Raw genomic sequence first — 11,447 nt, forward strand, 5'->3', positions numbered from 1 at the left:
GCCACTAGCCTCTGGTCCAGGCTGTTAGGTATTCCTGGCCAATTCATTCATGCCTCACACCCTTGCCATGCCCACGGATGCAGACTTCAAACACCAGCTGTCACTTTAGCCCCTGACTCAGAATGTCTCTTCCAGACACCAGCACACAACCACATAGCAATTCACAAAGGTCCTGACTACTTGAGGGGTCTCAAGCTTGCCACACTGGCTGCCTGCTCCAGGGCAAGTCTGGGTTTGGCATTCTCTCTAATTCTCCTACTCCCAGCTAGACCTGAGCTTTCTTCTGCATGGTTTCAGACTGTGTTATCTTTTTTGGAGCCTGAACTTCCTTCTACCATTAAGAAAATATATTTATGTTGTAAAAAGTGGCAAACAGGGGCTGGCCCCATGGCGTAGCAGTTAAGTTCGCATGCTTCGCTTTGGGGCCGGGGTTCGCCAGTTTGGATCCCGGGCACGGATCTATGCACTGCTTATCAAGCCATGCTGTGGCAGGCATCCCACATATAAAAGATAGAGGAAGATGGGAATGGAAGTTAGTTCAGGGCCAATCTGCTTCAGCAAAAAGAGGAGGACTGGTGGCAGATGTTAGCTCAGGGCTAATCTTCCTGAAAAAAGAAAGAAAAGTGGCAAACAGCCCTAGTTGACAAAAAATGCCCCTCCTAAAGAGATGAAGAGAAAATTACAGAAGAGTAGACCTCAACGGTTAAAAGGCACTGTTTGCTCAAATGTAAGAATCCCTAGAAACTCCCAACCACCCAACAGATAAATGAATCTTCTATACAACTTGGAAGAATCAATATAAATCAGTATGTGCACCAGTACATTTTTCTCAAGGGACTTGGCCTTTGAGTTAGTGGGAAAACATGTTCTCTTAAAAGGCCGAAAGGCGCGAGTGGAGGGAGAACTGCCCCTAGAGTGATGTATAACAATCAGAGAGGGAGCTCATTCACGCTGTAACCCTCCCTCATGTTTCTACAACATGCCCCTGGGGTGAGACCGGGCAGGAGCTCTTCCAAGAAGAGAGACGCAAACAAAACTTCTTTCCAGTCTCCCTGCTGCGAGCAGAATGAATCACATCCTTCAAGCGTGTCGTGAGTTTCTTTGGGTCTGACTTTGTGGGATGAGTAGGAGAAGATGTGAGTGGGTGCCAGCAGCGTAAACTACTAAAACAGCATGGAAACGACTGAGGCAGGGCATCAACTTGGAGTCAGAAGACTTAAGATGCAGTCTTGCATACGCTGGCTGAACTTGGGCTAATCTCATACACTTTTGAACTTCCATTTCCCCATCTGTAATGGGCTTGTAACCCACGTCTTGGGCAGTAGCATGGATTGCAATAGGTAGCTCCTGTCAAGGCACCATAACAATGGTAAAGCACAAGACAAGGAGTGGTTATGGCTATAAGCAGGTGGAACTATCCTTTGATATTAGTGGTGGACGCGGCAACCTGGTACTTTTCTCCCAGGGCAAAACATCAAGACCCAGGCATCAAAGAGTAATTCTCAGGAAGCTTCACCCTGCCTAGTAAGGATGTGTGTCATGAGATCAGAGGGCCAAACTTGATTCTATGATCGCCATCCACAACATGCCACAGCCGAAACTGGTCAGAACATCGATGTGTACAACTGACCAAAAGAGGAACTCAGAGGGGGATGGAGATGAATGAGCCCAATCCTGGGCCATGATGGAAAGCAACCAACCTAATAGTAACATAGTAGCATTTTCTTACTGGAGGATAAATTCATGAAGGGAGACATATACGTACTTAGATAAGATCTGTAGGTACAAAGATAGGTGTTTTTAAACAGGCAGATTTTCAAATGTAAAATATAATATTACAGTCAACAAAAAAGTGTAATCTAAATCAACAAATAGTTTTGTAAATAATACAAAAGTAAAAAAAGAAAGACAATGTTAGTGTCAGGCAATTTATGTACATTTTCATTCTTAATCTTTCTTACAACTTAGAAAGGAGAGTGTTATGGTCTCCATTTTACAGATGGGGAAACTGAAACAGTAAACAATTGGACCAAGTGCAGAGCAGAAAGATGATTTAAATATAGGACTCTCTCTCAACTTATGTCATCCTAGCAAAACCATCATTGGAATCAACACCATTGTCATGCTCACCATAGAGGGCGCAGTGAAATAAGTACCAAACAGAATGTAAATAGCACACTAAGAGAAGAATCTGAGAGATTAGGTGTTTCTTGATTTAGAGAAGTTTTTCTATAAATAATAGTATTCAAGCAAGGCCTTAAAGAGAGCAGACAATTGCCTGAGAATCCAGCTAAATTTTCAGCCAGCTGAGGACTGACTGGTCTTTGCTTTAAGACTTGAGGAATTATTCAAACGTTTCAGAACAGTGAGACTGAAAGTACTGTTCAGGCAAAAAGGATGTTTCTGGGCTACCTACCCCAAAGACCATTCTCCAGCCCAGAAAGCTCTCTCCACAGATAAGGGTATAGCTGGCATCCTCAGCTAGAGCTCAGTTGACAAAACCTGGGCATCTGACAAGAGAGGGCCTGGGAGGTAGGTGTCAGCCTGGCCTGTCCTTGGTCTCTGCCTCCAGGAAAGCAATACAGACCTCCCTCAATTCCACTAGAGGGCTCAGAGACAGACTGGGTTCCAGAAGGCCAAGAGCCCCTGCCTCTCATCCCTCCAGGTCACAGAACGTGAAGTTGTCAGTATCATCACAGCAGGGACTCTGTGCTCACAGAAGGTCCCTTGCAGAAAGCAGAGCATGCTGTTTGCAGGAACTTTATGTCAAATGGCCAAGCTGTTGTTTAATGAGAATCATGCTGTAATAAATACACATTATTTCCATTAAATTATGTCCAGAGGTGGAGAAAGCCCTATAGATGTGGCTGTCAGTTTTGTTCACACCACACAATAAACTACCTAACGTTAATTGTAAAAGCACAAAATATGTGAACTGTGCTCCTCATTTTTTAACATCTCCCCCACCACCCAACATTTAGAGAAGTTGTTTGCTTCACTAAATCTTTCTACAGACATTAGAACAGTATAGATCATTCTATTATTTCAGTCAAATCCCAATTGTTCACTGTAATAGTGTGTCATGGAACATATTAAAATCCTCAGATTTCTCTCAACTTGATTTTGAAAATTCATAGTTTAGAAATAAGATTTTTTAAACTAAGTGCTTGAAATTCATCTCCTTCTTCCGTTTCTTTTTTCCTTTATTTATTTTGTAAAGTTGCACAAATTAGGCCTTAGAGGTGGAGGCGAGAAGAGGCAAAATTTTGTAAGGGAGAAGCTTGAAAAACTTGACTGTGTGATTTGGGCATGTTAATTAAACTCTCTGGGTGGAGATCTCTCCATCTGTCAGGTGTGAATAAAATAATATTATACCTATGCCTTATAGGAAGGATATTTATATGAATGAAATAAAATAGTGCTTCTGAGCATGTGCTTCTTAAACTAAATGATCAAAGGAATGTAAAATATTGTGTGTATAAGATAAATACCTAAATTGTAAAGACAGCCTGTTGTTGCAAAAGGAGACTATATATTAAAAGACAATGAGAAACAGTAAAGATTATTGTTAAACATGGTAGAATGAGCCATGTGTGTCAATCTCTTCTTTCCACAATAAACTCTAATTAAATAATAACAGAGGAATTTCACAGGACCTTCCAATAAGGCCAAAGGGAAAAGAAGAAATGGCAATGGTGGAGAAGAGATTTGATGAAATTTTTGGAAGTTGGAAAGCAGATAAGACATTGATTCTAGAGTCAACAGAGTAAAGGAAGCTACAAATAAAGGGCCTGCAGAAAGGAACACAAGAGAAAGAGCAGCCCAAGTGTTAGTCCTGAGAAAGAGATAGGACTTGGAGGATCCAGGCCACAGGGCAGGTTGAAGTGAAGAATGCCTTGGAACATGGTTGAATTACCTGAAAGTCTGTAAAATAAACACTGAGGCCATCACCCATGCCATCCCCTATATGAACAGAAGATTCTTCACTACAAGAACAAAATGGCTCGATAGAAAATATCTCCAGACACTGACAGTGAGTAATAATTTCCCCCAAAAAAGTTGTCTCTGTTCGTAATCACCTTACAATGAAGCCACAAAGTTCACAAGTCATGTACCTGCACCCAGAGCTTTGAGGGAGAATTTTTGTGACTCCTTCTTAAAAATAAAATGAGCAGCCAATGGTCAATCAATGGTCAATGAGCAGACGATGAAATGAGGGTACCAACAATTGAAGAAAATTTTCATCATGAAAAAACAGAAGCCAAAACAAACAGAAAAATAGAAACTTAAAAGAAACAGGGAAACTATAGTGAGCATGAATTAGATAAATAAAAATGAAACAAATTTAAAGTGAAAACTATTTTACCCTATGAGAAATAAAAGAATATATCACAAGAGGAGAATGCAATAAAAAAAAGTAATAAGTATTTTTAAAAACCTCATAGATGTTGAAATCTTGTATTAGGAAGCTTTTTACAAGTTAGAAACCTTCGAATCTAAAAAGTTTAAGGACACTTCCAAAGGGCAGAACAAACAAACAAAAAATGAGAGATTGAAAAAAGGAGAGACATGATAAGAAAATTAAAGGATAAAGGAAGACATTTCAACTAAAAAAAAAATTCTGGAAGGAGAGAATAGAAATACAATAGTTAGAAGGGACAGAATTATTGAAGAAATAATACAAGAAAAATTTCCAATACTGAAGGGCAGGAGTTGCCAGAAGAAAAGGACTAACTTTTTCCCAGACCAAAAAAAAGCATCACACATCATACACACCAATGAATGCACATCATAGTGGTATTTCAGGACAGTGGAGGTAAAGAGATGATCCTAAAAGCTTTTAAAAATGGAGTTAGGTCACATGTAACAGAGCAGGATTCAGAATGGCATAGGACTTTTCAACAGCAGCAGAGGAAACTAAAAGAGAATGAGGCATCATTTCCGAAACTCTGATTTTCAACTTAGAATTCTTACCCAGACAAACTAATCAACAATGTAAGAATAAAGTAAAGAAAACTCAAAACAACCAACTGCCCCTTTCTTTCGCATCTTTTTAAAGAAATTACTGGAGGATATGGGCTACCAAAAATGAGTGAGGGAGCGTAGAAAGAGAAGGATACAGGAAGCAGGGTATCCAACATGGGATTGGGGTGAAAGGAAACCACTCTGTCTTGGAACAAAAAGAAAGAGGGTATCTCTAGGGGTGGGTTTATAATGTGGAGGTCATCTGGAGAGCATCAGCATCTGATAGACCTATGAGAACATTTGAGAAGAAACTTGTAAGAGATACACAGCTAAATCAGTGAATGAAGTAATTAGATAAATACTAATTCCAAGAAAAATTTAAAATTATATAAAGAAAATAGAAGAATCACTCAACTGGCGGAAGGCATCATCTATATAGAAACAATAATGTAAACACTGTCACTGGGAGAATGAGAAGAGAGGAAGGAGAATGGGAACACGTGCAGGTGAAATGAGTTCATAGATAGCTGAACAGGAAGCTTATAAGGTCTGAACTTAACTAAAAAAGCCCAATGCAATCACAGTTTTTAGAAATACGGAGATGCATACCAGGAAAAAAATCAAAAAGGGTTAAAAATGTATTCCTCTACATAGAAGGATTGAAGAATGGGGAATGATCTTTCACTGTAAGTCTTTTAGTGCCATTTGATTTTAATAACTATTTACTTGTATAATTTGATAAAGAAAAATAATTGGACAGTTTCATCAGAATTAGGTTTGATTTCTGGCTGACTCAGTCGTTGTGACCTTGGATAATTTACTTATCTTCTCTGTGCTTCAGTGTCTTTATCTATAAAATGGAGATTATCATAATACTTATCTTACGGAGTGGTTATGAAGATTATCTATGAAAATATGCAAACAGCATAGCAAGGTGCCTGGCATCCTGGAAATGCTCAAACAAAAAAAAAATCTTAACAGTTTACCTCCTCCTCCTCCTCTTCCTTCTTCTTTATCTGAACTAAGAGCTTTCGTTGAACAACCCAAGGCTGATTATGTTCACAGGGCACCCAGCCCAGTACCCTGTCTCAGTCTACCCAGGCTCAAACTACCCTACTCAGTTCGGAAAATAGGCAGTTTAATCCTAGAAGCTTAGCTGTGTACTGGGTCTACTTAGTATAACAAAAAGAAAGAGTGACAGATTAAGAGACTGAAAGAAAATGTTAAGACGCAAACTATCTTCTACAGACATGAACTTCCAGGAGTTATAAATTATCTTATAAAGAAAGTAATTTTCCAAAGGTCAGTGCTGTAACGTATATTCTGTCAACAAATTCCACAATGCAAACGCTACATGAAGTGTTACCTTAGCTATTTCTTAAAAGAAATGCTTAAAAAAAACTAAATAGAGTAAAGAGACCACTTCACATTTAATAATGTTACTTTTCAATATCCGAGCCACAATATTGGCTCACTGCTCACAATCCTGGCAGGCTCACTGTAATTGTTCCAAAGTACACTGGTGCTTCTTAGTCCAGGAAGGAATGAAATGGAAGATCCTAAAGAAAATTTTTAGCTGTTATAATGAGAGAAGGTAAGACTATGTTTATGCTGCCCACACTCGAGTCTCTTTCTGTATATTCAGGCTCTGTTTAAGCAGTGTCAGCCTACTAAGGTTGCTTGGCAAAGACCCACTCCAACCCCTGAAGGATGCCCAGGGGAAAGCTTCTCACTGTCATAGGATTCCTGATCGGGATCCTATTTTACACTGAATGACAGCAGGAGAATAGCAGAAGTCCCTGGAGAAAGCTGCTATGTTTGTCTCCGCTGCAAACACAGGAACTCTTCTTCGCAGCTGGCACAACACATCATTTGTGATTTCTCTCTTCTTTGAACCCACGGATGTTATCCCCGGTATGGGAGATAAAGGTCTGAAGTTAACAGCTCTATGTCACCGTCACTTCCTAAACACTGGCAAGGGCAAGCCAATGCTTGACGACAAAGCTTACCCTTTGTCCACTGCTGCTTCCATATGCCATATTTAGGGCCCCTCTTCAATGTGCCCTGGTGCTGGTAAAAATTCCTGCTTGATGTCGGAGGAGGCTGTTGCTGTCACTGTACCAGCCTAGAGAGAGCTTCTTATGAAACTTGCAAGACAGCCAAAACTAACTTCTTTTTGAAGCATTGGAAAGTTCCAGAAACTGTCTTTGGAATACACATACACAATCCCCTGTAGCTCCTGACTTTGTGAAGTCAGTAGTACCATCATCCCCCAGGGAAGGAAAGTACTTGGGTTATTTTTAACCTGTTCAAAGCAAGAAGTTTCAGGAGCCTCGAGAGAGACTCAAGTTTCCAAGAGAAGTTAGTCTACTTTGCAAACTGATTCAGAATATTATTCAAAGAAGTGGCCAAAAGTGGAGGCCATTTTCAAAACAGTGGTGAAGGCCACACAAAATGAGGTATATACTGCTCAAAATTTGTCTAATGATACATGCATAAATATATATGCCATATTCTACATATTCTACTGTGCATATTGACTAATGTCTGTCATTTACTGAGCACCTACTATGTACTGGGCTCTTTGCTCTAATCCTCATAATGACCCAGTAATATTGTTCCATTATTAACACTCCTGTTTTCTGAGACAGCTTGATTTGCCTAAGGCCATTAGGCTTATATATGACAGCATGTATTCAAACTCTGGAAAGCTTGTATTAAACATGTCTTTTTATTCTGTTGCTTTGACATCTTGGGGCCTTGCTGACCCTGAGGGACTGCCCTTTCTAGGGCTAGCCAGTTCCTACAGACTGCAAAGGACTAGTCTACAAGTGCGCCCTCTGTATGCAAACCAACCTGTCCAGAGCCCAGAAGCCAACCACGTCCTTTATCTCAGGCCCTCACAGTCAGGGCCACTGCTCCCTGCTGTAATCACCCCAGGGCCAGGTACCAGACAACTAGAGATAGCTCCTGTACCTCACAGCCTGCTAAAATTAAGCAAACTAGCAATTCCTAAACCTTCCTCACCCATTCCTCCCCATGGGAACCACAAGAAAGGCTTTTGCCCACATTCTCCCTCAGCTCCCTCTGCATCCTGACCAACCCCGATGCTTCCCTGTGTGGCCCCTACGTGATGTGGTGTGCCCCTCCTCTGGGGATCTGTGAGTAGCAAACTTTCTTTCCAGTGGCAACCCTCTTCTAATCTGTTGGCCTCAGCTTACCTAAATAACAATATAACTTACATTTTAAAACAATGTCTGACTCCAAAGTTCAGTACTTCCTCATGGCTGGGCTTTGCTAAAGGCTTGTTATGCACCAAAAACTCTATCCATCAGGACCTGGACTCGAGTGAGACAATCCAAGCACCTAGGGTGCAAGATATGAGGAGGCACTGACACTTAGGTCCATTGCAAGTGCTGACCCTGCACTGACACAAACCTGAGAGTGAGCTCTTCTTTTTGGCACCTCACTTAGCTCCTTCAGTCTCATTTCCTGGGCAACAGAGAGGAAAGAGCCAGACTCTGCCCTCAATCTTGTGGAGGAGAGAGGTAAGGAAACTAACGATTGTGAAACAGCGCACTAGCCACTGTGCTAGAGGTTTGTGCTTGTGCTGTGGGAGCCCCCAGGTGGGACTCCTGGCTCCATGGGTGAGTGGCAGGGAGAAATGCACGAAGGTGGATTCTTAGCGCAGGATCTCCTTGAATGGCAGCTCCAGGCCAGGCTCCCAACACTGTTAGTGCTAGAGGTGCAGGTGTGCAACCACACTTGTAAATAAAGTATTGTTTATTAGCAGAGGAATTTTTATTTTCAAATTCCGTAAGAAAGTTAAATTACATATCGTCTCCCTCTGTGACCTTTCAAACATTTTAAAAGGTCAATTCTTTTACAAAGCAATATTTCATTCTGACTTTGAAGGATATCAAAAGTGCCCCGATTTGGGTGATAAACTACATGATTTTCCCATCTATGAATGACTTTAAGAACGCTGAAGAACACAATGGAATAATATAGCACAGCATAGCATAGAATAGAATACTTCCATTAGAACTTCTGGAAGTCCTAGGTGTCATTTAGTCAACCCTCTCAATTGATAAATATGGATACTAAGGCACTGAGAGCTTAAATAGTTTATATACCATCATTAATTGAAGGCTTTAGAACTGAACAGTGATTTCTTGACTGCAAGTTGTCCCATGCTTGAAAAACCTTCTCGTAAAACCTCCTGAACTGTCTGAGCTCTTTCAAGTCCATCTACATCATATCACAGCTTCACTGATGTCAAAGACAAAGATGAAGCACCAATATTCAGTAATCAATAGCTAATTTTAAATCATAATTAACATCAGAGGCAGATTCAATAGTAAGAGAAAAAAAAAAGTCTCCATATCTTTTATATTATTGAGATAAGAAAATGTTCATTTATAAAAAACATTTCTCTCTCTTTCTTTTTATGCCCATGTCTTCCTCCTTCCCCCTGCCCACCATCTGCATCCTTCCTATCTAAATTTTTAAGAAACCACTCAACTTTTCTGATATTTCTCTTTTATCAGCAGAGAGCGATAGGATCTATTTGTCATAGGTCCATGACTTAAGTTTTGAATTACTCTATTGAAGTCCTAGCCAGCTGGAAGCCTCTCTCGCCTGATTTTGAAGATGTACATCACAGGTCTTCCACACGTCAACAATTACAGAAACAATTTCATGTTGAATTTCTCCAAGCTGCAACTCAGCAGACACCTCAGATGGCATGAAATAAATTAGACTATCAGATTGCTTTGTATCTGGGTCAAATCGACCTCCAAACAGTCAAGTCACTAAAGTCAGAATGCCAAAACTTAAGCAAACAATACAGAGCACTGGAAACAATAACAAACAGATTGACAGTTAATACAAAATCTGAGATTGAAAATTAATATGAAACTTATGGCTGGCTATCCCCACCATCACTCCATTATCAGGGGAATTCTCCTTGTCAGTCCCATACATCTATCAGCATGTTTGAGTTCTGATCCTGCATTATGTCTTAGTGAACCAAGGCAACAGCTATACTGGCCAACAGATGTAACCGAAGTGGAAGGAAAAATTTAAGTGCTTAGATTTCGAGGTGAGAGAGAGTCTTGGGAAAGCAGAAAAGTGATTACATTAAAAAATTATATTGTGTGGACCAAAATGCATGTTAACATCTCCTGCAGATGGTGTGATCCAAGTTCAAACACTCATAGTAAGAGGGGCTGAAGGGAAGTGAATCAAGAGGGAATATGCAAGGGAACATGCTCTGTATCTACCCTTAGGCACCAGGTCTGTGAGCAAGGAACATACGTTCACACTTAGTAGTTGTTATGGACTGAACTTTTTGTATCCCCGCCAAATTCACATGTTGAAGTTATTTGGAAATGGAGCCTAGGGAGGTAATTGGGTTAGATTAGGTCTTGTGGGTGGGGCATTCATAATGGGATTGGGGGCTCGTAAGGAAAGTAAGAGAGAGAAAAGGCTGAGGACCTAGCAAGAAGGCAGCCACCTGCAAGCCAGGAAGAGAGCACTTAAGAAATCAAATAGACTGGCACCTTGATCTTGGACTTCCCAGTCTCCAGAACTGTGAGAAAGTAAATTTCCATGGTGCAAGGCACCCAGTACACAGTATTTGTTATGGTTCCCTGAGGAGACTAAGACAGATTTTGGTGCCAAGAAGTGGGTACTGCTGTAACAAATACCAAAAAGCGTGGAAGTGACTTCAGAACTGGTAATGGGTAGAGGCTGGAAGTGTTTTGAGGTGCATGCTAGAAAGATGGAAGCCAAAGTTTATTCCAATGAGATCTCAGATGGAAATGAGGAATACGTTCTCACTGGAAAGTGGAAGAAAGGTGATCCTTGTTATAAAGTGCAAAGGACTTGGCTGAGATGAGTTCTAGGGTTTTGTAGAAGATAGAACTTGTAAGTGATGGAAATGGATACTTAGCACAGGATATTTCTAAGCAAAATACTGAAGATGTGGCTTGGGTCCTCCTTACTGCTTATAGAGAAATGCAAACAGGAGAGATGAATTGAAGACAGAATTGTTGAGCAAAAGGGAACTAGAACTTGAAAATTTGGAACATTATCAGCCTACCTGTATTGCAAAAACTGAGAAAACTTGTTCTAAGGAGAACACTAAGGGTATAACTGAACAACCATTTGATAAAGCGATCATGGGTACCACTCAGAACTTAAACAGCCATCTCAGCAGAAGCCAGGAATAGAGATGGGATTATACAAGCAGAAACACTGCCATCTGGTACTAAGGGGACAGGTAAACAAGATGAAATGAAAGAAGTTTTGTTGAACATTTTTGATCATACAGGACTGGACCATATAGCTATTTGGCCATGAACATGTGCTACCCTCCAACAAAAGGGAAGAATGACCCCAAAGGTAATTCAGAGAAGGCCATTACTGCCCCTGCTGCATTGTCCACTGTCCAGAGCCTTGGGAGCCTACCAACATCT

The sequence above is a fragment of the Equus caballus genome, chromosome 16 (genome assembly GCF_041296265.1).
Source record: "Equus caballus isolate H_3958 breed thoroughbred chromosome 16, TB-T2T, whole genome shotgun sequence".
Taxonomy (NCBI): domain Eukaryota; kingdom Metazoa; phylum Chordata; class Mammalia; order Perissodactyla; family Equidae; genus Equus; species Equus caballus.